Source organism: Hetaerina americana, unplaced genomic scaffold (genome assembly GCF_022747635.1).
Source record: "Hetaerina americana unplaced genomic scaffold, ioHetAmer1.1.p SCAF_4, whole genome shotgun sequence".
NCBI lineage: Eukaryota > Metazoa > Arthropoda > Insecta > Odonata > Calopterygidae > Hetaerina > Hetaerina americana.
Genome location: NW_027286985.1, coordinates 10,548,129 through 10,575,976, shown reverse-complemented (window position 1 = coordinate 10,575,976; position 27,848 = coordinate 10,548,129). Strand labels below are relative to the sequence as shown.

Sequence of the window (27,848 nt, the reverse complement as noted above, 5' to 3'; positions counted from 1 at the left end):
GCAGGCGTCGAAATAGCCGTGAGCACATAATGGGACAGTGTTTCATAGCTTATCCTAGACAGGCTGCAGGCTAATTTCAAGTTTTCTGCATTTCAAATAGAGAATATGAATCTCCAGTCGACGCGGTTTTCTATATTTTAGAAAGGCCTTCTCACAATATATATCATAGAAAATTACCCTCAAAGCCTACGCCATAAATGGGCAATAGCAAAAAGTGCACGCTGTTCTCAGTTAAAATAAGAACATTTAAACTTTGTTCCTGAGTAAGGATCTCCATTGATTAGGTTTTTATTTTTCATCAGTGACTAAAAACCTAAATAATTACTCTCTCGTGAGAGTATTTAGGCAACGGAATAAAATAACCCACCGCAAATAATTCAGCCACGAGAATACAATTAATTACTCATGGTTGGGGGAAAGAAGTACGGTTAAAAGTGGCGAATCCTTTCCTTGCAGAGATCGAAAGAATAAAATGTAAAATTAAAAATATTATTCTTTTCAATAAAAATGGAGAAATCATGCATCTTTGTATTTGAAAATGTAAAACAAAGGGAAATGAGAAAAAAATACGCCTCTTGCCGTTTCAATGTTGGAGAAACATTGCCGTGACCAGGATTCGAACCTGGGTTGTTGCGGCCACAACGCAAAGTACTAACCACTATACGATCACGGCTATCCCGAGGCTTGACTTGGACGAGATTCTGTTCTCAAGTTACAAGTCAGATAGCGTAATCGTCCAGTGTTTGGGGGACGTGGGAGGTGACCGGGACGTGCGGGAAGGGCTATTCTCAAGCATTTGAACGAATACTAGTTTCAAAGCACCGCGTTTGAAATGTACTGGTTGCCATTATGGACGGGAATAAAACACGTGACCGAAGCGATGACGTTTCAATCACGTGATCGCTACCTTTATCACGATTACTTATTAACTCTCCTCGGAATGTAGTAATAACACGTTAAATGCCAAATACACCTTAAGAAGAAAAAGCAGACACGTGAAATAAAGTATGTATTATTTTGAGTCAAGCATAGCACATCAATTTACTTTTATATTAAATATTTAAATGCAACGATTTTATTTTACTGGGACAGGGGTCGACGAAAACAAAATGCATTTAAGAGTACATTAGTCCGATAAAAAGTGATTCACATTAAGCGTAATTTTATGCTGCTACCAATGCGACTCGAAATAATAGAGAAGGAGAAGAATATTACGTCGAACTTGCACCGTGCTCAGAGAAATGTGATCGTAATCAGCTTCTAAAATGGTTATTTTTGCTTAATTATAAAAGTTAAATCAGCGGAGTTAGCTTACGTGTTGTGCTTCCACGAGTGTAATTGTCATTTCGCAGATTGGACTAAAATGATATTACTATCGCAAATATGACTTAAATGCAATTACTTTCACGGATGTGACTGGAATGCAATAGCTGTTTTTTTCATTACACTCCCTGGGAATGTAATAAAAAAACCGAGATTTGAACTTAGAAGCTATCTGTTTGGGAAATAGCGTGATTTACAGTAGATTTCTTTGAAATACGTACGAATCAATTTAATTTGCAACAATGGAAAAAAATTATCATGTTGATTGAAGGAAGGGAAAGATTTCATTGCAGCTAAAATGACATACACTCCAAAATGAGAAAAAAAATAACGCCTCTTGCCGATTCAATGTTCTTGAAACATTGCCGTGACCAGGATTCGAACCTGGGTTGTTGCGGCCACAACGCAAAGTACTAACCACTATACGATCACGGCTATCCCGAGGCCTGTTAAAATCGCGATCCTATTCGCAACTTGGTCGCCAGGAAGCATCCGCGTCCACTGGAGCGCGGAGGTTCGCATTGGAGGATGGTGGACGTGGATGGTCAGTGAGACGTGTGAGAAGGGTTGCGTACTCTAGGCTAGGTACTCCAGACCTGCTTGTACTCCAGAGGCTTGTGAACACTGTACCCCTGTGCGGAACTTACAAGCCAGATAGCGTCCACTCGGCATTACCCATTGGGATCGGCTACAAGTAATCCGGACACTGCGAATTAGCGCGCTACTGGCAGCAAGGACTCACGATAATTAAAGAATTTGCTTTTCACAATTTGCCCTTTACGAGTATATGCTGAAGTCGCTCATATGGTCAGTGGCGCAGAAGAAAAAATTGAAGTTGTATGACTTCTTCTTTCTACTCGGCATTTATTGTTCAAGCTGTCCATCTACAGCTACACAATACCCCGCAAGCCGCTGTAAAGGCGTGTGGCGGGGAGTGTTAGGTCACCACTCGTAAACTAGAATAAAACCACATGCAAAACCAAATCATGTTACCTCCACACAAATATTAGTATGTCCATGCATTCGACAAACCTTAATCACACGAAAGATAGTACTTATATGCAATAACATTCAATAACAGGATACGTGCATTGAAATCATGCTGTAGAACTGTTAAAAAGATGAGTATATTGAATAAAAATAACAATATGAAGCAAGAAACATGCAAGATATCGACAAATATATATGTACACTGCCAATTTGAATTGTCTACTACGCGATTGCTGTCATGTCTATTTTGATCCGTCGTAATGTTGGTTCTTTGAATAGTGTTAGTGTTCTCTGGTGAATTATATTTATAAAAAACGATTAAACCAAAATACGATAGCAGAAACGCTCTGGTTAAGGTATACTAGAAAGCATTGACCCTCGCCCTTATCAAGCACTCTCCCAGACGGGGCTTGCGAGAGATTTCTCCCTCCACCAGCGACCCACCAATCACGCGTAATAAAATAAATGCAAATAAATCAGGCATTCTCTAGCTTGGATGTAAAAAATGATCAATGCTATTTGCTCGTAAAAAACTCATTTCCGAATAGGTGAAGTTGACGTTGTGTTTACAAGTACGAAGTGCACAAAGCCAGATTAACCATACCGACAGTTTTATATTGCTGAAGCGTTTTCTTTTACTGTTACTCTGCAATCTTAGACGTAGATTCCAGACTACCCCAAACATTATTGCACAGATTCATTTTCTATCGAAGTTGTTCAAAGGAAAAAAACCTTGTTTACCCTTCTCAATTGTTGTTCAGTTTTTTGTGATTTCCCACCCATTTGTGGCCTCGAAAATGCACAATGGATTCTTCTTTCTCCCCAGCACATATAATAGTGTCCATGTGTTCACATTATCAGGTTGCAAAATTTTCACCTCACCATGATATACGAGGGTCATCCGGAAAGTAGTACCCGTTCGTGCCGCATGAAGTGCTGACGACGCGAGTAGCCGCTGGACGAGGTCAGATAGCTTCAGTGGCTTGTCTGCCTTCTCTGAGCCAAGTTGCGTGACGCTAGCATTGCCTGTGTTGTTTCTGTGATTGTTTACAATGTTTAAAAAAATTGAGAACGCCGCCAGTTGTGAAGTGAGGGCAGTGATTAAATTCCTCAATGCAAGAAACGTTCGCCCATGTGATATTCATCGCCAATTAAAGGAGGTGTATGGAGACAATGTAATGGACGAGTCGTCTGTTCGGCGGTGGTGTCGCAACTTCAACATGGGGAGGGGGAACACACACGACGATGAGCGTTCGGAGAGACCGTCTGTCATTACAGACCAACTGGTGAGCTCAGTTGACGAATTCGTGAGGAACGATCGGCGCGTCACAATTGATGACATCTGTGAGCATTTTCCCAATGTTTCTCGAACAATTGTTCATGAAATTATTATCGTATATTCTATGCTTGATATTTCTTTTCGCTTCATTCCGAATACATCCATTCTCTTCCCCTCCTCCATTTAAATGCTTCTTTATCTTTTCTCCTATTTTTCTCCACAATGTTTTCAATCGCTTTATTTTTAATACGCTGTATTTTAAAAATGAGAAGTTTTAATTTTTCACCAAATTTAATATTCTATTCCATACGTTTATCAAACCACTAGTTCCTGGCCCTATATGCATGACTGATTGCCGGGAAACTTAAGGATATTACATCCACATCATATTTCATCCATATCGATAAATATATTTGTTCGTTTTTAATAAATTTAATTAACCGAAATTCAGATAGGTTTCAAATGCAATTTACACGTCAAATGTGAGAAAAACTGAAATTTAAAAACTCCCGGCTTTAAAATATACCAAAATAATCCTCCTATCGTTTCAATGTGTGTGACACATTTTCATAACAAGGATAAGAACTTTAGTAGTTGCGGCCACAACGCTAAGTACTAACCACTACACGATCACGGTTATCCCGAGCCCTGTGGTTTACAACGCCCTGTCTGGAACTTTTGCGCTTTCTAAAGTCTGCTCCTACTGTACGATACAGTCTCTGTTGCTTTAATGAGACCACGATAGGTCGCCCAGAACTGTGGGAAGGGTTTCTTACGGGTGACAGTTATAAGGTAGTTTTTTTAGAAACAAGTTTCATACAAGTGATGTAAGTGACTAAAATAACTCGTAATCAAAGTTACTAGTGACAGATTGTTCATCGCTCCATTAGCCCTTCTTTGCCAATGCGGTATTTCAACTACTCCAAGGCTTGTTGATTTGGTTCCTATACTAATAGGTTGCCATCCCTGATACCGCAATATATTTTAAGCCAATTTATAAGAGTGCGACAATTCATTGATTATATTAGTCAATTGCGTTTAGCTGCTGGGGGACTACTCCGCCCGGGTTTAACGCATTAAATTTCAGTGACTTTTTTACTTACGGCCCTACCGTGAAGTTGTGATTTGTTACGTATGCACATGAAATGATATATTTCTAATGGCCCTTTAGAGTCATATCAGAAAAAATTAGATTGAAAACACGCCAGCCAGAGATGTACTGTAGCAGTGTTTTTTTTATTTCGCAGATGCGATTTACGAATTAGAAACAAAATATCACTCAGCTCGCAAACTCTGTAGCTTTTCTTCTCCGAATATTTTCATTTATGTTTGCATAGCTGGTGTGTTATCACCCCCTGCCACATACCCAAGCGATGGATTACAGGCTACCACGCAGATGTAAATATTGTTGCGGTAGGTATCGAAATGAAGACACCGTTGTACGGGGTGCGACAGCATAACTTCCTTATTTCAAAACGCAATAAAACCCATTGTATGAAACAGAATATTTTTTCAAATGTAGGTGCATATTTAAAGTTTTGTTTTACACAGTTTTAAAAAACAAATCAGGTAGGTGACGCCCCCCATTGTCCATGCACTGAATAAGCCGATTTCTGGCGTTTATCACGACCCTTACCAGCATATTTGGCCCGGATGTTGTCCTTGCTGGTCGTGTAGGGTCGACATAAACGCGGAATCACAACAAAATCCACAAAAAAATCGCAAGGGGCCAAATTGGGGAAGCGGGCTGGCCATTCCAAATCCTCCCTCATTGAGATGAGGCGCTCCGGGAAGTGTCCCCTCAATACACTCATCGATGCCCTTGAAGTGTATATCGTTGCTCCGTCATCTTGGAACCCAATGTTCCAAAAGTCCGGTTCATCAAGTCGCGGAAAAATAAATTCCTCCAACATGTTTACATACTGGTCCGAATTCACTGTCAAGGTGACCTCATTTTCTTCAAGAAACCAGGGACCAACAATACCGACTGAGGAAATTGCACATTGCACTGTGAATTTAGGTGAAGCAAAAAAAAATGTGGTGCAATTCTCTGGGATTGGAGTCAGTCCAATAGCGCATGTTCTGTTTGTTGGCATATCCACTCAAAATGAAAATGGGCCTCATCTCTGTAAAACACAATTAAGTCCTGAGGAACGTTTTCGAGTTGAGCCTCACATGCGTTCCTCCCCGCATTGAAGTCACGTTCGGAGAGTTTCTGCACAATCGCCAACTTGTAAGGGTGGTAATGGAGACCATCGTGAAGAATTCGCCTCAATGCACGATCAGGAAGTCTAAGGGTTGACGCCTTTATGCGCGCAGAACGCCGTGGGTGTTGAAAGATGACGCCTCTCACTGCCTCAGTGTTCTTAGGTGATCTGATGGGCCGAGGGACTACAGTTCTTTGTCTTGTCGCACTCGTGGTTTGTCTGAACGTGGTGATTCATGGTAACAATTGAATTCCGATCCGGGACAGGGCAAAACTTGGGGCTACTGCATTGAAGCGATTTCGGAAAGCCCGCTTGGTCGCAATCACAGGACATCCGTTCGAAAAGTGGGCCTCGAAGGCAAACGCACCCTCCTCACTCTCCCAATGCATAATGGTAACTTAAACTAAATTAATTTTAATGATGCCAATAGAAGAATAGATTGGAAGACATTACACCTATGGAACAAGTGGCATTTCTTTGTATTTTTATTGCTTCAAGGAAATTTCATGGGTTTTAAAACACTATCACCGATATTTAGACTCATTGTAGGATTTTCGTTTTGTAATTTTTATTGCCATCATGTCAAGAGAAAGGCTCAAAAGTATCTATTTTATTTATGTACCCTGAAAGCCACCGATAGGGTGTGAAAACACACCAGACTAAATTTTACCCGAAGAATGCCCTACTGCGGTGGGACGATGTTATTATGAACCCATATCGATCGCGGAGAAAACGACATCTTAATCCATCTGTTCTACACTCAATATCTCTAATTTTACTGGCATTATCTCTCCCATCGTAGCACGATCATAAACTTTCAACATCCCTGCTATAGATACATCCTTCCAATTTATGCAAGAGCTTCAACCTGTAATTTAACCCTCCCTCCGTGAGTGATTCCCAGCCTAGCTGCTCTAATATTTTGGGTACTCTCCTAAGTTTATCATAACAACGTTTTACAAATCTAGCTCCTCTATGCTGCACGCGATCCAATTGTTCGGCAATTGATCCAGCTTCGTGAGGATCCCATATAGTACTTGCAGCATAACGAGGCCTAAACATAAATGAGGCCTAACCAGCGACAGATAAAATTTCTCTTTGACCTTAACATCCCATTTACCGAGTTCTCTTCTAATAAATCCTAATTTTTTGTTAGCTTGTCCACATATTCCCCGAATGTGTATTCGTATTTGTAAGATAGACGACGTATCTACCCACACCCAGAAAATGGAAGAGACATTTAACACGTTGGAAGTTTTGATGCCTGTGTTTCATTATTTTATTTCAGCAAGCCTGAAAAACCTCTCTTCATAATATGCTTACAATAACAGACGGACGGCAGGCTGTACCCGGATACTCATTGCTGTGGCTCATCTGGTTAAATGAAAAAGGAAGAAAAGAAGAGAAAGGGCACGATTCTAATATTTTTAATTTCACAATCCAGCCATACTCCCACCAATTTCCCACCAAGAGGGCCCGGGTTCGAATCCTGGATACGGCAGATATTTTTCAGTGGTATCTCGATCCATAAATGAGGTGGAGAGCACTTTGAGTGAGTACGACGTCCGTCGGATGGGACGTTAAGTTGCGGACCCCTTGGCGCCTTTCGTTCATAGTAGTCTACTTCCGACGCCGGGTTTCTCTCCAACCTACCTCCTTTCCCATCCATCCCTAATGGCGCAAATGACCTTACCTGTCGGTCGCCTCCCCTAAAACTAGTACTACTGTTAGAGGTAATTTTGGTGCTCCATTGCCTGTGTCAGATTGTCCGCTTAATCGACTCCAGAACACGCAACATATAATTGTCCATACGAGAAGCAATTCGCGTCTAGATCTAAACCGCGCAATTCTAAAAATGGTCCATTATCTTTGATTGCAAACGCCAATCGAATTGGACAATGCAAACTCTTAAATTGAAATTGCATATCCTTTGAAATCATAGGAAATCGAGGAATGATGAGGACAGATTCACTTTTGAAAGGCCCGGTCAAGATTGCTGCTCCTATGGCATTGCTCATTAGTGTTTTTACTGCAAGCCGCACGCCATTGCAAAGCTTTGGCTGGTTGATATTTCGCGAAATGCTAATTGGCAAGCCGATTTTTAATTGCAGTACGTGCGGTGGCATCCCTGGCAGATGGAGCGAATTCAAGCTGATCTTCTGTTTTTCGTTGACGTCTTTCAGCCACCCTCAGCCTGTCGCGTTCATTTTGTTGAGAACGACGCAGATCTGAATATGTATAACGCGATCTCGCCGTGCTCTCAACCGTGCATCCTCAAGTCTGGCTACACGTCCCTCTGCTGCTCCCTCGGCACGTATTTGAGCCATTCTTTTGTTTGTTTCGCTCGTTCGTTTATGCCCACTCTTTCTCAGTTTGATTTGCGATTAATCGTCGCACTTCTTCCGTTCTGCAAGTATGATGACCTAAGTTTGATCTCCTGCGAGGTATTATTTTGATCAACTATATCGATAAACCAAGGAAGAAAGTTTAAACAAAAACATTTAGAATCATAAAATATTTACAAAGGAAATAATACGATCTAACAAACAAAAAAAAGGAACCAAAAAATAGAAAATACTTCAAAAATATTTCAATTCAAACGCAGGTCAATCGGCAAAGATCAATTTCAACGCTAATGGCACTGAAAAATAAGAGAAACAGTTAAAAATAAACTTAATATAGTATTACTTTCTTTGCGTCTTCATTATCCGCCTTAGCTGTACGTCTTAGTCTTCCATGGCATCCTCCGTTGCCAATGGCAACCTCTGATAACAAGGCATCTCTTCCTATATTCAGTATAGCGTGTGTTGCATATACGTCCGTACAGATGGCTCTGTCTCTCACAGATGTGCCGTCTATATTATATATATATATATATATATATATATATATATATATATATATATATATATATATATATATATATATATATATATGAGATGTATAGGAACACGCGCGTATCCGAATGCAGAGTTGTGCCAAAATTTCAAAGTAATCGGCGAAGAACTGTCGTAGAATGGAGATTCAGAGCAAACGAACATTAAAATTATTATTTATAAATATATAATGTTAATATGTTATATATTTAATTATATATTATTAATATATAATGTATGTAGCTATATATTTTTTAATTGGACAAATATTTATTCATTTATGCATAACATAAATATAATGTGTAAAATGATAATCAATATGATATACATAAAATTAAATAGATATATGATATTAAATGATTATGTCCTTGGAATGTGAAGAAATAAAATAACGTCGTATTAGTTAAAAAGTGATATACTGGAAAATGGGAAAAAAATTCTGCCTCATGCCGTTTCAATGTTGGAGAAACATTGCCGTGACCAGGATTCGAACCTGGGTTGTTGCGGCCACAACGCAAAGTACTAACCACTATACGATCACGGCTATCCCGAGGCTTGTAAGCAATAGCGATTATTTCAAACTTTCACGCCAGCTAGCGTCCACGTCAGCCCGGGCGGGGAGGGCGGTTTGTGGTGGGGATGTGAGCATTCAAGCGGTCAGGGAGATCAGTTCAACGGATGGAGGTGGGGTTGTAAGAGGAATGGCACAGGGAGGTCTTTGTTTTCAAAAATTGGTCGCCAGAGTATCAACTCCTTTTTATTATATAATTCTGTCTTTTTATTTTCAATTAATAACTTTATGGCGATGTTTTTTAGTTTTAAAATGTATTAAATACCAATGGGGAGACATTGTTTATGGAAGAATTTGTGAGTTGGCAGGGGAGGAGTGTTATTTGATGTATAATTTATAGTTCTACCGTTGGTATTTCCCGATTGCATCATGGTAATACGTTCTGGAGCCATTCGGCAAATGCGTGGTTGGCAAATGAGCCTTGCCTTTGAAATTAATGTTGGACTTACATTTATGAAACTTACTAATGGGTTTTGGTTGCTGAAAATATACGCACCGTTAATATATTTATGAAATATTTGCAAAAACATTAATATTGCATTTTTTATTTTCGCGATGGCCGTCAAAAGATAAATGACGGTTGCAAAAACCTCGTCTAACCAGTGGGCCGCTGCATTCCACATCCTTTGACCGCGTTCGGCTACCAATTTACACCACACTTTGTAAAAATGTAAGAATATTTGAACTAGAAAAAATTAATTAACTGGAAAAACTATTCATTTCATTACGCTTTAATGACGAAAAAAAATTCATATCAAGGTTGTGTTTGACTAATTTTGGGAATTAATTTGGCTATGAGTATAATCGATAGGGGCATAGTCGAATTACAACAATACAGATTTTCCGTAAAAATCTATCTCATGCAGGAATGGATATTTCAATGTTTTTTAACTATATAATATTTAAATAGCTCCTCACTATCCTCAGCGTATTTTATCGTAATTTATGCAGCATTGAAGACAATTGACAAACTAATAAGAATATAAAGCGATGCATGGATTTGTCTCGCGTCGCCAAAACTTTTCTACATAATTTACATATACAAGAATAAAGTAAGGAACACGTGATAAGAATCTTCATGGAAGCTTTATGATATTTGTACCTATAAGTGACAAATGAGGGCCTTCGAAATTACTTTTATCGACTTCTTGTTCAAATATTTCAAATATATAAATAAATTCAATGCTGAGCATTGAGGGCATTCGTGCATCTCTTAGACGTCGATAGCACAAGAGGAATGTTTTCCAAATGGGCGGATAATGTTTTTGAAACAACTTAAGCTCGCGATCTATGCAGATCTTAAGTTGCAAAGAATTTAAAATAGTTTGTAACCTCTGATGGGCTATCCCTGGCCCAGTAATTTGACAGTTGTTTGTCGAAAATCAATTCGACTCGGCAGATATTTCACATTGTCAACGTCCATCTTGTTAAAGCTCTTTCAGTTGCATTAGCCATCCACGTTGAGTTAAAAAATATATGAGTCGTTTTCTTTTTCTTGATTTTCATTTCCGAAAATAATACATGCCTTCCCACGAAACCTCGGACTACGGACCACGAACTCGGTCTACGTATGTTTTATCTGCCGCTAAATATATATGTGCATGTGGATGTTGGTATTTTGTTTATAACTATGAGACGGAGTAGCAACAACGCCGCCTAGAAGAGGCGGCGGTGGTATGAAACAGCAGCCGCATGCCAACAATCACAGCAACTTAGTAACAGCAACGTGCGTACTCGCGGAAATATTTTCCGTAGCGTTCAACGTGATAGACTCAAAACAATTTTGTAATTCGGAGTTTCATATATCAATTAAGAAACCCACTTGCTTCTCCGAGTAATATAGTGTGCAGAATTCGAACCAGGAACTAGGGTTGTTGCACAAATAATGTGGAGTACTCGCCATAGATCTCATTATTTTCCGGGAGCGATGGGATTTGTTTTCCCCAACAGATATCCACTTCCCTCCCAACAGGCAAATGTAAATATTCCCACCAAAATCTCCCTCAAACCTACCAACCCTCCAAGAAAAATAAGCGCATCAAACTTACCTCCGACTCAACCCTTCACCTTCCTCCCGCTCCATTCCCAAAAAAAACAGCAAGAATATGGCACCCCAAAAATACCCCAACTGGTTCTGGCACAGAATCCCCTAACCTTCGTCACCTTCTACCCCCGTGCCTGATTAATGGCATCACCCATCCCGGCTCAATCCCAACAAATAACCCACTCCCTTTACCACCAACCTCCGATCCATTTAACCATTTCCTACCCTGTTTAGAGACGAAACGAACAAAAACGCACTATAATACTTAATTATATTATGAAAAAAATGAAAAAAGAAGAAAAAACCAATGCATTACAATAATTAAAAATTATATGTGCTATTTTATTTAAGGCCCCTCCCAATATTACATCACGAAAAAACACATTCGCCGTAGTTTAATACCTAACTCTCTCTAACTTGCTTCAAGAGGCGCAATGTCCTATCGGTGCCATGTCCAGTTCTTCTTGAGTTGAGAAACGAGGCCCAATGAAAAGAATACATATTAGACCTTCATTAGCAGTGCCTCGGAACTTTTTGCATCTCTCAAATCTTGCAATTTGTTTGGTTTTCAAATATATTAAAAAATTTAACGGTTCGCTTATTTCTATGCGGGTCAATGAGAAGAGAGACGTAATTAAATATTGTGTCACAATTCCAAAACGGTAAGGAGTTGGAATAAGTGATCATCTTAAGAAATTTCCTGCACTATATGTCTTGCGTGATATTTTGATTTCGGCTAAATGTTTCATTCACAAATATGAAAAAGAAATTAAGTGTCGTCGTTGTTAAAAAACGTCGTTGGCATGACGGAAACGAATGATGTTAAATGAGAAAAAAATTTTACCTCGTGCCATTTCAGCTTGCCGTGACCAGGATTCGAACCTGGGTTGTTGCGGCCACAACGCAAAGTACTAACCACTATACGATCACGGCTATCCCGAGGCCTATTAAAATAGCGATCCTATTTGGAACTTGCTCGCCAGGAAGAATCGCGTCCACTGGAGCGCGGAGGTTCGCATTGGGGGATGTGGAAGGCCAGTGAGACGTGTGAGAAGGGCTGCGTACTTTAGGCTACGCACTCCAGACCTTAATAAAAATCATCACATTGAAAATGGATTACGTAAGCATACGTCTGTTTTGTATCTTTTAAGTATCTTATTGACCTTACACTAGTCGAGACATGTAAGAGCTCTTCCATTGTTTTATTTTATTTTATATTTTTAATTTAATGAAATAGTTGTATTAGTAAAAGTGCATTTTAATAATACCCGATCATAATTCTCTGCGATGAACTATCAAAGGGAGAAATTCTTTTAAACATGTCCAACAAGACAATAAAATATTTCTATGACAACAAATGTACTTGTATCATACTATGGCAAATGGCAGTATTTATTGGTGCTGCATTCAGTAATCGAATCGACAACTAGTTAACTGATGTCTTTGCATTGAAATAATGCCGGTGAATATATTTACATTACTATTGATGTTACAGCCTCAGATGACAACATTTTTCACATAAATGACGCTGACGTAGAATTTTAAATACCTTTTACAGTTTCCAAGCTACTTTCTATCAAGAAATTTGATCATCATCGCTGAAGCATTCTGCATTGTCGGATTTCACCGCGTCGTTGTTTGATTCATTCAACAGTGAAACCCGACAATGCAGAATACTTCAAACCATCGCCGCGAAAACCTACGCAGCCGTCATCGCCGAAGTTTTAAGTACGACGCGGTGTTTACCTTGGTGATCTCGCAAATGAAGTTGAGGTTAAACGTAATCGTCGAGTCGAATCTTAGAAGGATGAGGCATGGTGGAAGGGGAAAAGAAGAGACCTGGAATGCGATGATTAAACGTTTTCGTAATACATTTCTTAGATTTTAAGGAGACACCCACGAAACTTGCCGACCCCGGTGGCGGCGGGGTAACGTCCTCGTCTGCCATTCCAAGGGTCGCGGGTTCGATTCCCGCCTGGGTGAGTTTTCCTCCACCTAGGGCTTGGGTGTTTGTAAATGTGATCATCGTTATCGTTGTTAATAGTTCGATGTAAAGGCCAGAATGCGCTGTTTTCGGACTTATACTGAATAAATAAATAAATAAAAATAAACAAACATGACCAACATGTGGTTGAATTTTCATTAATTTGCTTAGTCGCTGTCATGAATAGCAAGTTGGATAAATATTGATACTCTCATCCTCTTATCGAATTACTCACTGAGTTTGGATACTGAGTACTTTAAATCTCTTGATCTTTTCTGTCGATGATTCCATGAAATGAGAACTGGCTGACTGACTCCCTCCCCTACTCCTGACTCACTTGAACCCTCCTAACATATCCAATCGCAAGTGAATTAATTAAAGTACAATTTGAAAACTAACGGAATTGCAGTAATTTATGTTTACTTGGTAGGCTATCCATAATATTTCTTTATTTAATACTTACCTGCATCGGCATACTTATATGAATGTAATATTATAATAATGTTGTTATTTTTTCTCTTATTTTTAACAGTGAAGAAATATTATAATTTAGCGAAATGTGCTCCTTATCCGATCAAACTGATTCGACTTGAAGCAAAGTATTTTTTGGAGCGAGTAAATATATTTATAAGTTATATATCCTCTAGTTCTTCGACAAAAAATGTACGTACTGTAATTGAATTGCAGGGTATGTGTAGATGTAGATGTAGGGACCGGATGGAAACCCTTTCAAAGTATGCCTCGAGCTAGACGTGGTCGTAGAGTGGTTAGTACTTTGAGTTGTGTTGTTAACGTATCTGCTTTAGTAACTAGGTGTGTGAAAAGTAGTTATGAACAAGGTTGCAGCATCACGACAATATTGGAAGAATTAGGATAGGAGCCACTAGTTGGGAGCCATAGGCTTGAATACAGGTTAAATTTACTGCGTAAATTTGCAGCAAGTTACTAATCTGAGGATGTTGAGGACATATTACAGGCCCCCAATTACTATGGCAAATCAGATCGCCAAAGTAAAATCAGGAAGATAGATGGTAGAACGGATAGTTAAAAAATGTCGCTTTTTCCTCGAACCACTAGAGGTCACAATAGACACGACAGCAATCGTTTAGTAGATAATTCAAATTGGCAGTGTACATATATATTTGACGATATCTTGCATGTTTCTTGCTTCATATTATTAATTTTATTCAATAGACTCATCTTTTTAACAGTTCTACAGCATGATTTCAATGTACGTATCCTGTTATTGAATGTTATTGCATATAAGTACCATCTTTCGTGTGATTAAGGTTTGTCGAATGCATGGACATACTAATATTTGTGTAGAGGTAACATGATTTGGTTTTGCATGTGGTTTTATTCTAGTTTACGGGTGGTGACCTAACACCCCCGCCACACGCCTTTACAGCGGCTTGCGGGATATTGTGTAGCTGTAGATGGACAGCTTGAACAATAAATGCCGAGTGGAAAGAAGAAGAAGTCATACAACTTCAATTTTTCCTTCTGCGCCACTGACCACATGAGCGACTTCAGCATATACTCGTAAAGGGCAAATTGTGAAAAGCAAATACTCTAATTATCGTGAGTACTTGCTGCCAGTAGCGCGCTAATTCGCAGGGTCCGGATTACTTGTAGCCGACCCCAATGGGTAATGCCGAGTGGACGCTATCTGGCTTGTAAGTTCCGCACAGGACTACAGTGATCACAAGCCTCTGGAGTACAAGCAGGTCTGGAGTACCTAGCCTAGAGTACGCAACCCTTCTCACTCCTCTCACTGACCATCCACGTCCACCATCCCCCAATGCGAACCTCCGCGCTCCAGTGGACGCGGATGCTTCCTGGCGACCAAGTTGCGAATAGGATCGCGATCTTAACAGGCCTCGGGATAGCCGTGATCGTATAGTGGTTAGTACTTTGCGTTGTGGCCGCAACAACCCAGGTTCGAATCCTGGTCACGGCAATGTTTCACCAACATTGAAATGGCAAGAGGCGTTGTTTTTTTTCTCATTTTCGAGTGTATGTCATTTTTAGCTGCAATGAAATCTTTCCCTTCCTTCAATCAACATGATAATTTTTTTCATTGTTGCAAATCAAATTGATTCGTACGTCTTTCACAGAAATCTACTGTAAATCGCGCTATTTGCCAAACAGATATCTCTTAAGTTCAAATCTCGGTTTTTTTTATTACATTCCCAGGGAGCGTAGAGATAATACAGCTGTTGCATTAAGGTCAAATCTGTAAAGGTAATTGCATTTAAGTCATATTTGCGAAAGTAATATCATTCTAGTCCAATCTGTGAAATTGAATGCGTTTAAGTCACATGTGAGTTTTCAAGAATTAAAAAACCGTGGGCATTGCATATGTCCTTCAGCAGTCGTAGGTAACCTACGTAGAGTTTTATTCAAACGACCAAATAACGAATACATTCCACGCGTAAACACCTTTCATGGCATAACTCACATGTTCACGGATAGCGACAATTAGACTCGTAGACAACACGTAAGTTTACTCCGCTGATTTAACTGATATATTTAAGAATCAATTTAGCAGCTTAGAAGCTGACGACGATCACATCTCTCTGAGCACGGTGTGAGTTCCACGTAATATTCTTCTCTCTTATTTCGACTCGCATTGGTAGCAGCTTAAAATTACGCTTAATGTGAATCACTTTTTATCAGACTAATGAACTTTTTTATGCATTTCGTTTTCGTCGACCCCTGTCCCAGTAAAATAAAATCTTTGCGTTTAAATAGTTTATACAGAACTGAGTTGATGAGCTATGCTTGACTCTAAGTAATATATATTTTATTTCACGTGTCATCTATTTCTTCTTAAGGTGTATTTGGCATTTAACGTGTTATTACTACATTCCGAGGAGAGTTAATAAGTAATCGTGATAAAGGTAGCTATAACGTGATTGAAACGTCATCGCTTCGGTCACGTGTTTTATTCCCGTCCATAATGGCAACCAGTACATTTCAAACGCGGTGCTTTGAAACTAGTATTCGTTCAAATGCTTGTGAATAGCCCTTCCTGCACGCCACATCCCCCAAACACTGGACGATTACGCTATCTGACTTGTAACTTGAGAACAGAACCTCGTCCAACTCAAGCCTCGGGATAGCCGTGATCGTATAGTGGTTAGTACTTTGCGTTGTGGCCGCAACAACCCAGGTTCGAATCCTGGTCACGGCAATGTTTCACCAACATTGAAACGGCAAGAGGCGTATTTTTTTTCTTATTTTCCAGTGCATCATATTTTAAATTTTATTTAGTTGTTAGCAGTTGTTTCTTATTTACACGTCGCTGAAACACACAACTTTAATAAATACGTCCTTAAGCACATGCATTGGATATCATTTCCCTTTTACGGTATACATAATGCTCGCTGACCACTTGTTTGAATGTTTCCATGGAATATTTCTCGATTGATGAAAGAAAACCATCCTTGCGGTTAGTTTTAGATTTTATCACTAAATATAGGGGCATATTAGACTTAATTATTTCTCCATTGATTGTTGATTGAAAGCTTTTCCTTTTCTGATAAAAGATTGCCGGCCCCGGTGGCAGCGGGGTAATGTCCTCGCCTAACAACCCTGAGGTCGCGGGTTCGATTCCCGCCGAGGTGGATATTCCTCCTTCAAGGGCTGGGTTGTATGTGATTGTCTTCTATATAGTGTCTGAATGTAACGATTAGGTGGAATATTAGTCGCAACCTCGCCCAATGAAGTCGATAAATAAATAAAAATTGTGGCGTACTCTTACCCGAGTTGTCACTTGACAGTGGCACCATATTTTTTTACCATTAAAAGTTGCGTCGATCTGTTTTGAAACCTGAATCCTAGCCTTCAGGTTGAAGGCTAGGATTCCTTCTAGTACATATATTTTCTTGCCGCACAGTATTCTCTGCGGAGAGCTTTAATTTGTATGTCACTTACCAAATTATCACGGTTATGTCCCGTCCTCCTGAACAGTATCGATTATCATTTCCCACTCGTGTTCGTATCATGAGACGATCGCGAAACTTTTCTGACACCGATCGATTTGTTATTAGAAGAGTTATCACGTCGAGAGCGTTTCGTAACGGGAACTGTTAAATTGTTCGTTTTTTTTCTGTTTTTTTTATCTTAACTTCCACTGCGCGGAGATTCAGTTCTTATGGTCAACTTTTTCAGAGAAACACTTCCGTTTCCACTATGAGATAAGTCTTCAGGTCAAATTCCTGAAGAATGACAGTTTCCGTTTTCAAAATTCATCCGCGTTGGTCAGATTTCGTGGACACAATACCGTGCTTATGTTACAGGAGGACCCTTCTGGTCAGAGGTAACCTATAGCGACGGGAGAAATACCTTTTCCCCCGACAGCTGATCAAGGCAGATGAGTCTCGGAAATGGATGCTGATCATTTGAATTTGTTTGAACTGCCTTCGCACAAATATAGTATCTATTTCTCATTCTGGCGTTGCGATGGGAACCGACTCAGGTACAATGCGCCGTCCTACCATCAGGTTGGATGGAGGGACTGTGTAGTCTTTCACCGATGAGGTTCCCGATGGCGCCGTATTCTAAGGCATGGACATTAATTGATGAATCGCCCGTCACCAATGGCACACATGGCCCGCTCCGAATGGTGGCAAGTGGATCGAGGGTTCCCGTCCCGCGCGCCCTCAATACGCTACATACTCGCGCTGGAGGGAAATGGCAGGACCAAGGAGAGTGAAAGTCGAAAGTCGAGCAGCTCTCACTTCGGAGCCTCCCTCAGGCCAGGCCACCATGAAAAATTGTGATTGTGAGTGCGTGCGGTCCATTCACTACAGTGGTGGTGATGTTGCTTCATCATCTTCAGGTGAAAATATATTTTATAAATAGGGAAATAGTGCATTATTATTTGCTATTGCTTGATCTAGGTGGGAATAATTTGAAATTGATGGTTGAATGCAGTGTACGTTGTTGCATTAGGTGCGGCTTAGAAATGTAGTGGTGATGGGTCTTTGTATCCATCCAACACCTGCATTAACTGGTATAATGTGCTTACCTTGTATTAGGAATCATTGGTGAAGCGCCTTTGAAGCGTCAATCGAAGGAGGGGCTTACAACGTTCTGATGACCGCGAGTAGATGACGAACGCCACGGTTCTGGAAAGCTGCCCGCAATGTCACATGGATGGAGAGTTGTTGATACCTAAACCAATACGAGATCTGTTCAAAAGGTTCTGTTCCGGAACTTTTTGAAAGGCGCGCCTCCTGTTGGTTATATTTTAATCCGATTTGGGACGTTGTGTCCGCGGAAACCTTCCGAATAACCGCATTCAACCACTTCGTTGATATCTTATTTTGTTGATTAGTGACGGCGGTTTATGCGATGGGGTGTTCGTGAAGTGTGGCGAAAAATTGAATCCACATAAATGAGCTTTTTTTAAGGAACAGCGTTGCTATGTGAAATTCTGCGTGAAACTCTGTAAATCCGTCACGGAAACTTATTCGAACCTCTCATATTTCGAGAACATTTTCCAGATCCGATAAGGATTTAGAAAAAAGACATAAATTTCAAAACTTTTATTCTTCAAAATATAACTTGGTATAATAAGTAATATTGTCACTTACATAGAACTAAAATGCGGACAGAAAATATAGCTGGTGGCGTGTATTAATTGAATACAAGCATGGACTTTTAGGGGAGAGGGTTCAGTTTTCCGCGAATTTCCGTTCATTCTGCTTTCATTGCAAATTTTACCAGTATGAGCAGAGCACGTTTTGGTACGTATCGTATTGGTACGATTCGAGCGGGCATAATCCATTGAAAATCGACGGAAGAGAAGAAGAAGCACTTATAATATTAATTACGGATTCAGGTGTGACGTGGTGGAACTGTTCCATAATAACACTTGAAAAATGATGTGGAGCAACGAAACTATTCGGGAATAAATCTTTATGAAGTGGAAAATTATTAAATTATTCATCTGTGTTATTCAAAAGAAAAAGTTCTGAATTTCGGTTTTTCAGCCCAATCAAAAATGGAGGAGCAGACCTGTGGACACAGGTTCCCGAAAAATATTTTTGCTATTATTCAGTCCCATTGCGTTTTGCCTATCTGAGAGATGAAACTCTCTTATCGATCCTTTGTAATAATTGTTCTGGAGTTTAAAATAAGATGGAAGCTCAGTGATATTAAATGAAACGAGGAATTGAGGCTAGGACTTGTCTAGACGGCACTTTAGAATCGATGCACGTATATCAAGGTGCCATCAAAAGCCACAGATAATGGATTCAAATCTCTTAAATTGTATATTTTTATTACTTTTAAAGGATTATCAGTTCGAAAGTAATATTATTTGAGCAATTAAAACTAGAAACACGCAAATTAATGCAAATATGGCAAAATTATTTGGTGCACCTTCGCATTCAATAGCGTTCCTATTATTTGATTTGAATTTGATCGCCTTTTCTTCATACGATAACATTCCCTAATGATCAATTCGGTCCAAATATCGTGGATCTGTAAAAACTTCGAGAGGCGTCTTTGATTTTATTGATTTAATGCTTACACGTGAAACATTTTCAATTCATTTTAATCCATCGATTTCAGTGGTTGGCTCACAGATACATACACCATTTTGCCCTAACAACGATGCGTGAAAACATATTATTTACATTTTACGAACTTCCAAGTGCCACGTAGATGTTCTAACGATGGATATTGAATTTTTTATTCAGATACGTAGTTTAATTATTCAGAGTGAGAAACCTGGTTTATCACCTTATTATTACAATTTATTTTTAAGCTGTCATAAACAATTATGTGTGATAATATGATACGATAATCGTATTCATCTTATGAAATGTGTGGTGAATGATTTTTAATAATTATCAAATAATTTGAACATACTTCTGATAACAAATCTTCCCAGGGACACGTGAATTGTCCGTCTATCTGTATCTATACATTTGATGGCTTTATAAAGAAAGCATTTGGTGGTGAGCCATTGAATAGAACTATGTTATGTCTCGATATGCTCTCTTTCTGTATATTCAAAGATATCTAACGCGATACTACTGTCTTGACGATGTAGAAGATTTTTAAAAATTGAGTGGTTAACGTTTTTATCTGTAGGATGCTACCGGTGTTCTTCATTCACTCTAACGATATCTTTGATGTAGTATCTTCAATAATAATTCTAGGTTTTAAACATGAATGAATGAAGGGAAAACCGCCATATTTTTGATTGAATCCTGAAGCCACCGATGGTAGTGTGGCGAGTGTTGGTGATGCCATGGTCAGTATGTTTGTCCTCATCTGTCAATTGATGGTTGAGGCGTCGTAGGGTAAACAGGTACTCTAATACTTAAATTTTAATTGACTCAATGACCTTTTTATCTACTAAATAATTGTTTCAACTCGTGCAATCATGTAAAGGTTGTAAAATTGTGGCGATTCATGGATAACTTACACCGCAGTGCAGTAATTATACGGAAAATAATTGATAGAAGCACTTTAGTAAGTGGGTTGACGCAGAAAAAATACGAATTGCAGTGCCGTTGATTCCAGCTCTTATGGCTAGTTCAATCGATAAAGAATTGATTTGTCCAATTCGAAATTCGATGACCTTTTTCTTAATATTCTCTCCCCACTGCGTTTGAAACTTTCTGTTCGGGAAAGCTTGCACTGGAGTGCTGCAAAAAATATCGAGGTCAGAGGAAGTAAGAACCCAGTGGGAATGAGTGAAGGGATATTCGCAAGAGGCCCACACACAATAAGGCATCCGTGCAATCAAAGCGCGTTTGTCTGGAAGCAAATACCCGCAGTTGGAATTCCGAAGCGGCGAAGGTCCAGGGTGCTAACCGCACCTTGCGAAGGACGGGCAATTTATTTTTTACGAGCGAAATTATTTTCAGATAATGGGAAAAAAGTATTCCTGTTTTAGCCTGAAAATGAGCTACTGTTTGAAGTTAAAGATGGTATAAAAATAGAACTTTCGTTGTAATATTGGTAACGAGATGTCTGTCAGCAGTCACTCTCGGTCAAGTACTGTTTTTGACAGCGCCTTTGCAGTGGAAATATGCGAAAGTCATGAGATATTTGATTTTGCGATCTGAGTAATATTAGATTAACAACATAATCACACTCACTTTTGCCTTAATTTCAATCGAAAATGCGTCTTTAAGCTACTAAATGTCCCTTATCTCTATCGATGGAGCGATTCCGTTTTGGTGTAAGAGGCTCTTACAAAACTTTGATGAATCACCAGACTGTGCAAATAGATTATGACTTTCGGAAAGGGAACATGTTATCCAGATTAAGAATGGGCAAAGTCATGATACAGTTGGAAATTGTTTGCTGGCGGCCCTCTATTGCCTCCGTTGTCGAAATAGCAGAAAGCTGAAATATCCATTAGTTGATACTTGCATTTCACTCTGAATAACGGTACCTCTTAAATTAATAATCTAGCGAAGTAATATGATTCCCATATTGGCAGAATTGAAAAATAATAAAATTGTTTGATAATAGATAAACAATGAAGTTGTTGTGAGAAAATTTCATTCTATATATATGGAGTATTTCATGAAGTAATTTACGTCACGGAAGGTCACAAGAAATTATGCAGTACAGTTGAAACATTTATTTTACAAAACGGGAAACAATAACTTGGAATTACGAGGCATATTCGAAAGGTAAGGACCGTTTTCTTATATTAAAATATTGGCGGGTCTGAACAAAGTTATACGCATGCAGCGCTATCTATTGATTGTTTCCAAAGTCACTAAAATTATTGCGCTGAATGCAGGTAACGATGCCCGTGAAAATTGTTACTCCCGCCAGTTTTTGTGCAAATGAGCTGCCCAAATACATCGGTAGTCACGCCAAAATTAATGGACTTACGCATACAAGAGTTAAGGAAAGGTTGGGCAATGATGTCGAGAAATCAAAAACTGTCGTGTCGCACAAATGTGCTTTACGTAGAGCGGAGTGGCGGGCCCCGTATCCAGATCGATGAAATCGTTCAACAAGTGGACCAAGAACTTCGATCTAAACTACGATTGACGATTAGTCTTCTGGCTGATGAATCTCCTCTTGCTTCGCGCACCACCATTTTACATGGTCGTTGCGTATTCAACCAGGATATCAACAATTGTGAATCAAGTTGTGAATCCAAAATGCTTACCGATCAACACAGAGAGCAAAGAACGTTGAGGGGACGAATATTTTTGGACCGCTCCCGACCGTGCACCTAGCGACTATTTCCTCTTCTTGCAATTGAAACCGTGGTTTGGTGGTCATCGGTTTGAAGACGACGAGAAACTCAAGGCCGCCATCGTCAACTGTTCAATTCCCAGGCGGCGAACTTCCGTGCTGACGGATTAAAAAAGCCGGTGCAGCATTTCGAAAGCTGCTTAGAAGTGAGCGGCGATTATGTTGAACAGTGAAGAAGGTTTCAAGGAAACTAAAATCGTCGATAAGATCCTTTTTATAACGAATAAATGTTTTATGACTAAATGGACCGTACATAAAAAATACCTCAAGTAAAAAGTGATTTGAATAATTTTTAAATCTTAAATTTATTTTTCGTCTACTTAATTTTCATGATTATCAGTTATCCTTGCAGTAATTATTTTTACCTTGGACGATAATAACTCTCTTTGGCCTCAGCGTCTTCTTTATTTGTAAAACAATGGGAGAAATTCAGGGAGAGAGACAGTCAAGGTAAACTGCATCATACTGAAGAAGATTGCGCCAAAATTATATTCTTCAATACTATATTGCTTAAAGCGGTAAAGAAACGGCAGTTAAGGTGGAACCTCTATTACAAAAACCTTGGACAAAGCACACCGATTTTGAACATAAATTGTAAATTATTCTTCCCCTTGACGATGCATGAAAAAAATGGATGACGATAATGATGACATGACGATGGAAATAATGGTGAGGCATATTATTGAATAGCCTTTTGATATTGAGATTTTTCTCCAGTTCTGCGTCTTGAAAGCATAAGTTTATATCGCAGACATCATTTAAAAAAGTGAATGACTTAAATAAACGCGGGGGGGATCGAGATGGTGCGGGGGCTAACGTACTGGCTTCCCACCCTGAGGGCGCGGGTTCAAATCCCGGCGGTGTTGAATATTTTTCAGAGGTATCTCGATCCCTACTTGAGGTGCTTTGCGGAGGGCACTTTGAGTGAGTACGCCGTCCGTCGGATGGGACGTTAAACTGCGGACCCCTTGGCGCCTTTCGTAAAGAGTAGGCTAATGCCGACGCCGGGTTTCTCTCCACCCTTCATATTTTCCTATCCATCCCCTATGGCGCAAATGACCTTAGCTGTCGGTCGCCTCCCCTCAAAACTACTACTACTTAAATAAACGCCATATTTTTAAATCACCTGGAGGAAAACAGCATTGGATTTATGGAAAGGCCTATTTAGGTCTTTTCTCCTTTTTATGTGTCGGGAAAATTAAACAATTTCTCTCATCCATTTCTACGATATTGATTGAAGATTATTTAAATGCCTACTTAAATTAGAGATAGATAGATTGATAGAGGTCTTAATGCGGGCGGAATTGAGACCTAATGGTCCCTTCTTCCATTTAACCCGTCGTCGCATACATACTATATCAGGCATAAAATTTATAACTACATGCATATATACACATAAATACACAGATTTGCGCATCAAAATGAAAAGGAACAACATGGGTATATATATATATATATATATATATATATATATATATATATATATATATATATATATATATATAGGTTAAGGTAGGTTTTTGGATGGACACAACTACCAAACAAATATTTTATTACTCCTAACAAAACACAAAATCCATCATCCTACTCTATATCAGGTCCCTCTTCATCTCTGAGTACTTTCTTCCTCCCTTCATCCCGTCCAACATCCCTATCCTGTTCCTTCCCTTTCCTCTTTTGCCCAACATTCTACCCTCTACCACAGTCTTCAACATCCCACTGCCGGTCAACACCCCCTTCATCCACTTTTCCTGCCTCCATAGGATTGCTCCCAACAAACCCCTCTCTTCGCCCACCATACCAAGTACTTCCTCATTTGTTTTCTTCTCTGTCCATTTCACCACTCAAATGATAATTGAGGTGGTTTCCCGTTGCCTTCCTCAATAGTGTTTTTAACGTGACACCATCACTTACTGGCCGCCCCACTGGGGTCAGACGCCATTGCAGCCGCCTCACTGAGGAACAGATGCTGCGTGGACTACCTTTCGTCTGGCTCCTAATCTTCGACCTATCTGGCCTGGGTGACCCTACCAGGAGCAATTTTTATTACTCCCGCCAGCCCAGTTCTAGGGGTCATCGGAACGCACAAGCCCTTCCACCACGTCAAGGTTGTAGTCCGGGGAGGGATATATATATATATATACAGAAACAGATATAAGGAAAAGGGATAGGAACACATATAAAGGACGAACACAATAGAGGTGGGGAAGGCGGAATCGAACGGATCACAAGAGTAAAAATATTTCCTCAACCGGGACTCGAACACCGGATCTTTCCACTTGCCGGGCGGATGCTCTTAACCACTTGAGCTATCGAGGATAGTCAATTTACCCTGAGATCCGTGGGTCTAATATGTCGCCAAGCGCCCCGATTATTTCAGCCAAGAGATGGCGTCAGGGGGCGTTTCACCCACCAAAGGAGAAATAGACAATACACAAGGAAAGGAAAGGACAGTGGGTTAGAATTCATACAACATCATACAGGAAAGGAACAGTGCGTTTCGTGGCACGCATAGCCAGAAGAAAGAGATGAGCCATATTGGCCAAATACACATTCAAACACGAAATCCCGCCAAACGGCGAATAAATTGACTATCCTCGATAGCTCAAGTGGTTAAGAGCATCCGCCCGGCAAGTGGAAAGATCCGGTGTTCGAGTCCCGGTTGAGGAAATATTTTTACTCTTGTGATCCGTTCGATTCCGCCTTCCCCACCTCTATTGTGTTCGTCCTTTATATGTGTTCCTATCCCTTTTCCTTATATCTGTTTCTGTATATACGAGTATTTATTCGCCGTTTGGCGGGATTTCGTGTTTGAATGTGTATTTGGCCAATGTGGCTCATCTCTTTCTTCTGGCTATGCGTGCCACGAAACGCACTGTTCCTTTCCTGTATGATGTTGTATGAATTCTAACCCACTGTCCTTTCCTTTCCTTGTGTATTGTCTATTTCTCCTTTGGTGGGTGAAACGCCCCCTGACGCCATCTCTTGGCTGAAATAATCGGGGCGCTTGGCGACATATTAGACCCACGGATCTCAGGGTAAATTGACTATCCTCGATAGCTCAAGTGGTTAAGAGCATCCGCCCGGCAAGTGGAAAGATCCGGTGTTCGAGTCCCGGTTGAGGAAATATTTTTACTCTTGTGATCCGTTCGATTCCGCCTTCCCCACCTCTATTGTGTTCGTCCTTTATATGTGTTCCTATCCCTTTTCCTTATATCTGTTTCTGTATATACGAGTATTTATTCGCCGTTTGGCGGGATTTCGTGTTTGAATGTGTATATATATATATATATATATATATATATATATATATATATATATATAAAAACACAGATGTAGATTTTTAGAATATAGAGACACAAAGAAAGGACACTCACAATTTGTTATTTTACGTTTCGACAGCACGGCTGTCGTCTTCAGAATCTGATTCTGAAGACGACAGCCGTGCTGTCGAAACGTAAAATAACAAATTGTGAGTGTCCTTTCTTTGTGTCTCTATATTCTAAAAATCTACATCTGTGTTTTTATATATTTGTGTGTCGCCGATGAGCGTTCCATTTCGAAGATATTTTATATATATATATATATATATATATATATATATAATGTGTAAAATTTAGCCCTAGTGGTTACAGACAAAATCAGTTCTGTCCCTCTCTCCCTTGAGGAAGGTGGCTACGACCACCGAAAATTCGAAACTTAGTAAGTCTCTTTTTTGTGTGTTTCTGTGTTTTTGTCTGTGTCCATTAGTGCTAACTTTTATACATTATTATTCACGTCCGTGAGACTCTCAAAAAGTGTTATATATGCATGTAAATACACATATACATACATATATAAATTAAGGATACACATACTTATATTAAATGACAGTGATTAAAAAGAACAATAAAATAAGGAAAGTTTAAGCAAAGAATGAGGTTTGTGGGAATAGCTAGGGAGAGCGTGGCATTGCTCACCTAGTAAAAACCCACGCAGGAAAACAGCCACGAAGAGCAGGGGGGGCGGGGTGAAAAACCTGCGAAAACCCTAACAATTATAGGAGAGATACGCATGTATTGTAACAATCATTTCTACATAGTATACATGTAGTAGGGAGGGAGAAAGAGGCTCTCACGGGGGAGACATGGAAGGGAGAAGGCGAGAGATGACCAAGGACACAGTTCTGTGAAAAGACGAAAAACCGTAACACTTCAGGCAAGGAAGATGTTATCCTTTTTCTTTAAGAAGGGATTTTTTTTCATTTCTTAACTCAATCAATTGATGAAAAATCAATCAATTAATCAATCAATAACTTAATAAATTTATTTTTATTCCATTATTTTTTTGTGTAGTAAGTTTATTTTAGACATTTTCAGGTAAAACACTAGTATTACGGTGTTATTGCAGGACGCGCGTTATGACTCAAAGAGCAACCCTCAGGTACAATACCCAGAGGATGGTTCAGTGAGTGGAAACGCGTATCGCACGATAAAATTTTATTTTGTGGAAGAGTGCTATATGCTTACATTACTACGGATTCCTTCTGCTACATAAACCCTAGAACTGTTTATCTTCGGCGCCTGGCGTGCAAAGGAATTCTCTGGCGCTCTACGAGGCTGATGCTTTTCTCTTTTGAAATATTGATTTTATATTAGGGGTATGGATCATTAAATGAAATGATACTCCTTACAAATCACTCTTAGAATAATGCTATTACCATAAAAAGTTTCCAATATTTGCTTATTAACCCAAAACTTTTTAAAACTTGAATATGGTCGAATTCGCATATTCGCATATTCACATTTGTGCATAGGCAAAAAAAATGACCGAAAATATTAACATTATTAGTAGCTAAGTACTGCTGATTCACTGAAAAGTTTTGAAGAAAAATCATTTGAATATGTGAGGAAGAGTAGGACAAGATAGCTTGCGAAAAAATCTTAATTGTGGCTGATTTAGTCCAGGCGGCCGCCATTTCGAATTTTCTTCAGGTAACATATAATGTTTCATTTGACAAAATTTGTCAAAATTTGAGCAAACATTTAATGAGATCATAATTGTATTTGTAGCTGCATTGGGACCTGCGCGAGAGTCAATTCCGTGCTTCTCTGAAACCGTCAAAATCAGCGCGAGTATATTGATACTAATTGATATCAAAGAGTTGAAGGTGAAGGAGAATAAATTTAAAATTAATTTTAAAGTTCTCGAATTTGGTGCTGCTTCTACGCTGAATCTCAGGAAAATAAACACTGATGCACCTGCAATTTAACCAAACAATCATTTCACGTGGATCGTGACCTTAATCCTACCTCATGATTTGTGCAATTTTATGTGACAGAGGGG

The 27,848-nt window shown here is 39.5% G+C and overlaps 6 non-coding genes across 6 annotated transcripts; 2 read left to right on the top strand and 4 right to left on the bottom strand.

The window, feature by feature from the left end:
* Positions 1–601: 601 nt before the first annotated feature.
* On the bottom strand, positions 602–673 carry TRNAH-GUG (transfer RNA histidin (anticodon GUG)). The gene has a single exon. It is a non-coding gene; the product is annotated as a tRNA-His (tRNA).
* Positions 674–1,686: 1,013 nt separating this feature from the next.
* Positions 1,687–1,758, bottom strand: TRNAH-GUG (transfer RNA histidin (anticodon GUG)). Its single transcript has one exon. It is a non-coding gene; the product is annotated as a tRNA-His (tRNA).
* A 7,389-nt stretch (positions 1,759–9,147) lies between these two features.
* On the bottom strand, positions 9,148–9,219 carry TRNAH-GUG (transfer RNA histidin (anticodon GUG)). Its single transcript has one exon. It is a non-coding gene; the product is annotated as a tRNA-His (tRNA).
* Positions 9,220–12,151: 2,932 nt separating this feature from the next.
* On the bottom strand, positions 12,152–12,223 carry TRNAH-GUG (transfer RNA histidin (anticodon GUG)). The gene has a single exon. It is a non-coding gene; the product is annotated as a tRNA-His (tRNA).
* A 2,939-nt stretch (positions 12,224–15,162) lies between these two features.
* TRNAH-GUG (transfer RNA histidin (anticodon GUG)) lies at positions 15,163–15,234 on the top strand. Its single transcript has one exon. It is a non-coding gene; the product is annotated as a tRNA-His (tRNA).
* A 1,164-nt stretch (positions 15,235–16,398) lies between these two features.
* Positions 16,399–16,470, top strand: TRNAH-GUG (transfer RNA histidin (anticodon GUG)). Its single transcript has one exon. It is a non-coding gene; the product is annotated as a tRNA-His (tRNA).
* Positions 16,471–27,848: the final 11,378 nt, after the last annotated feature.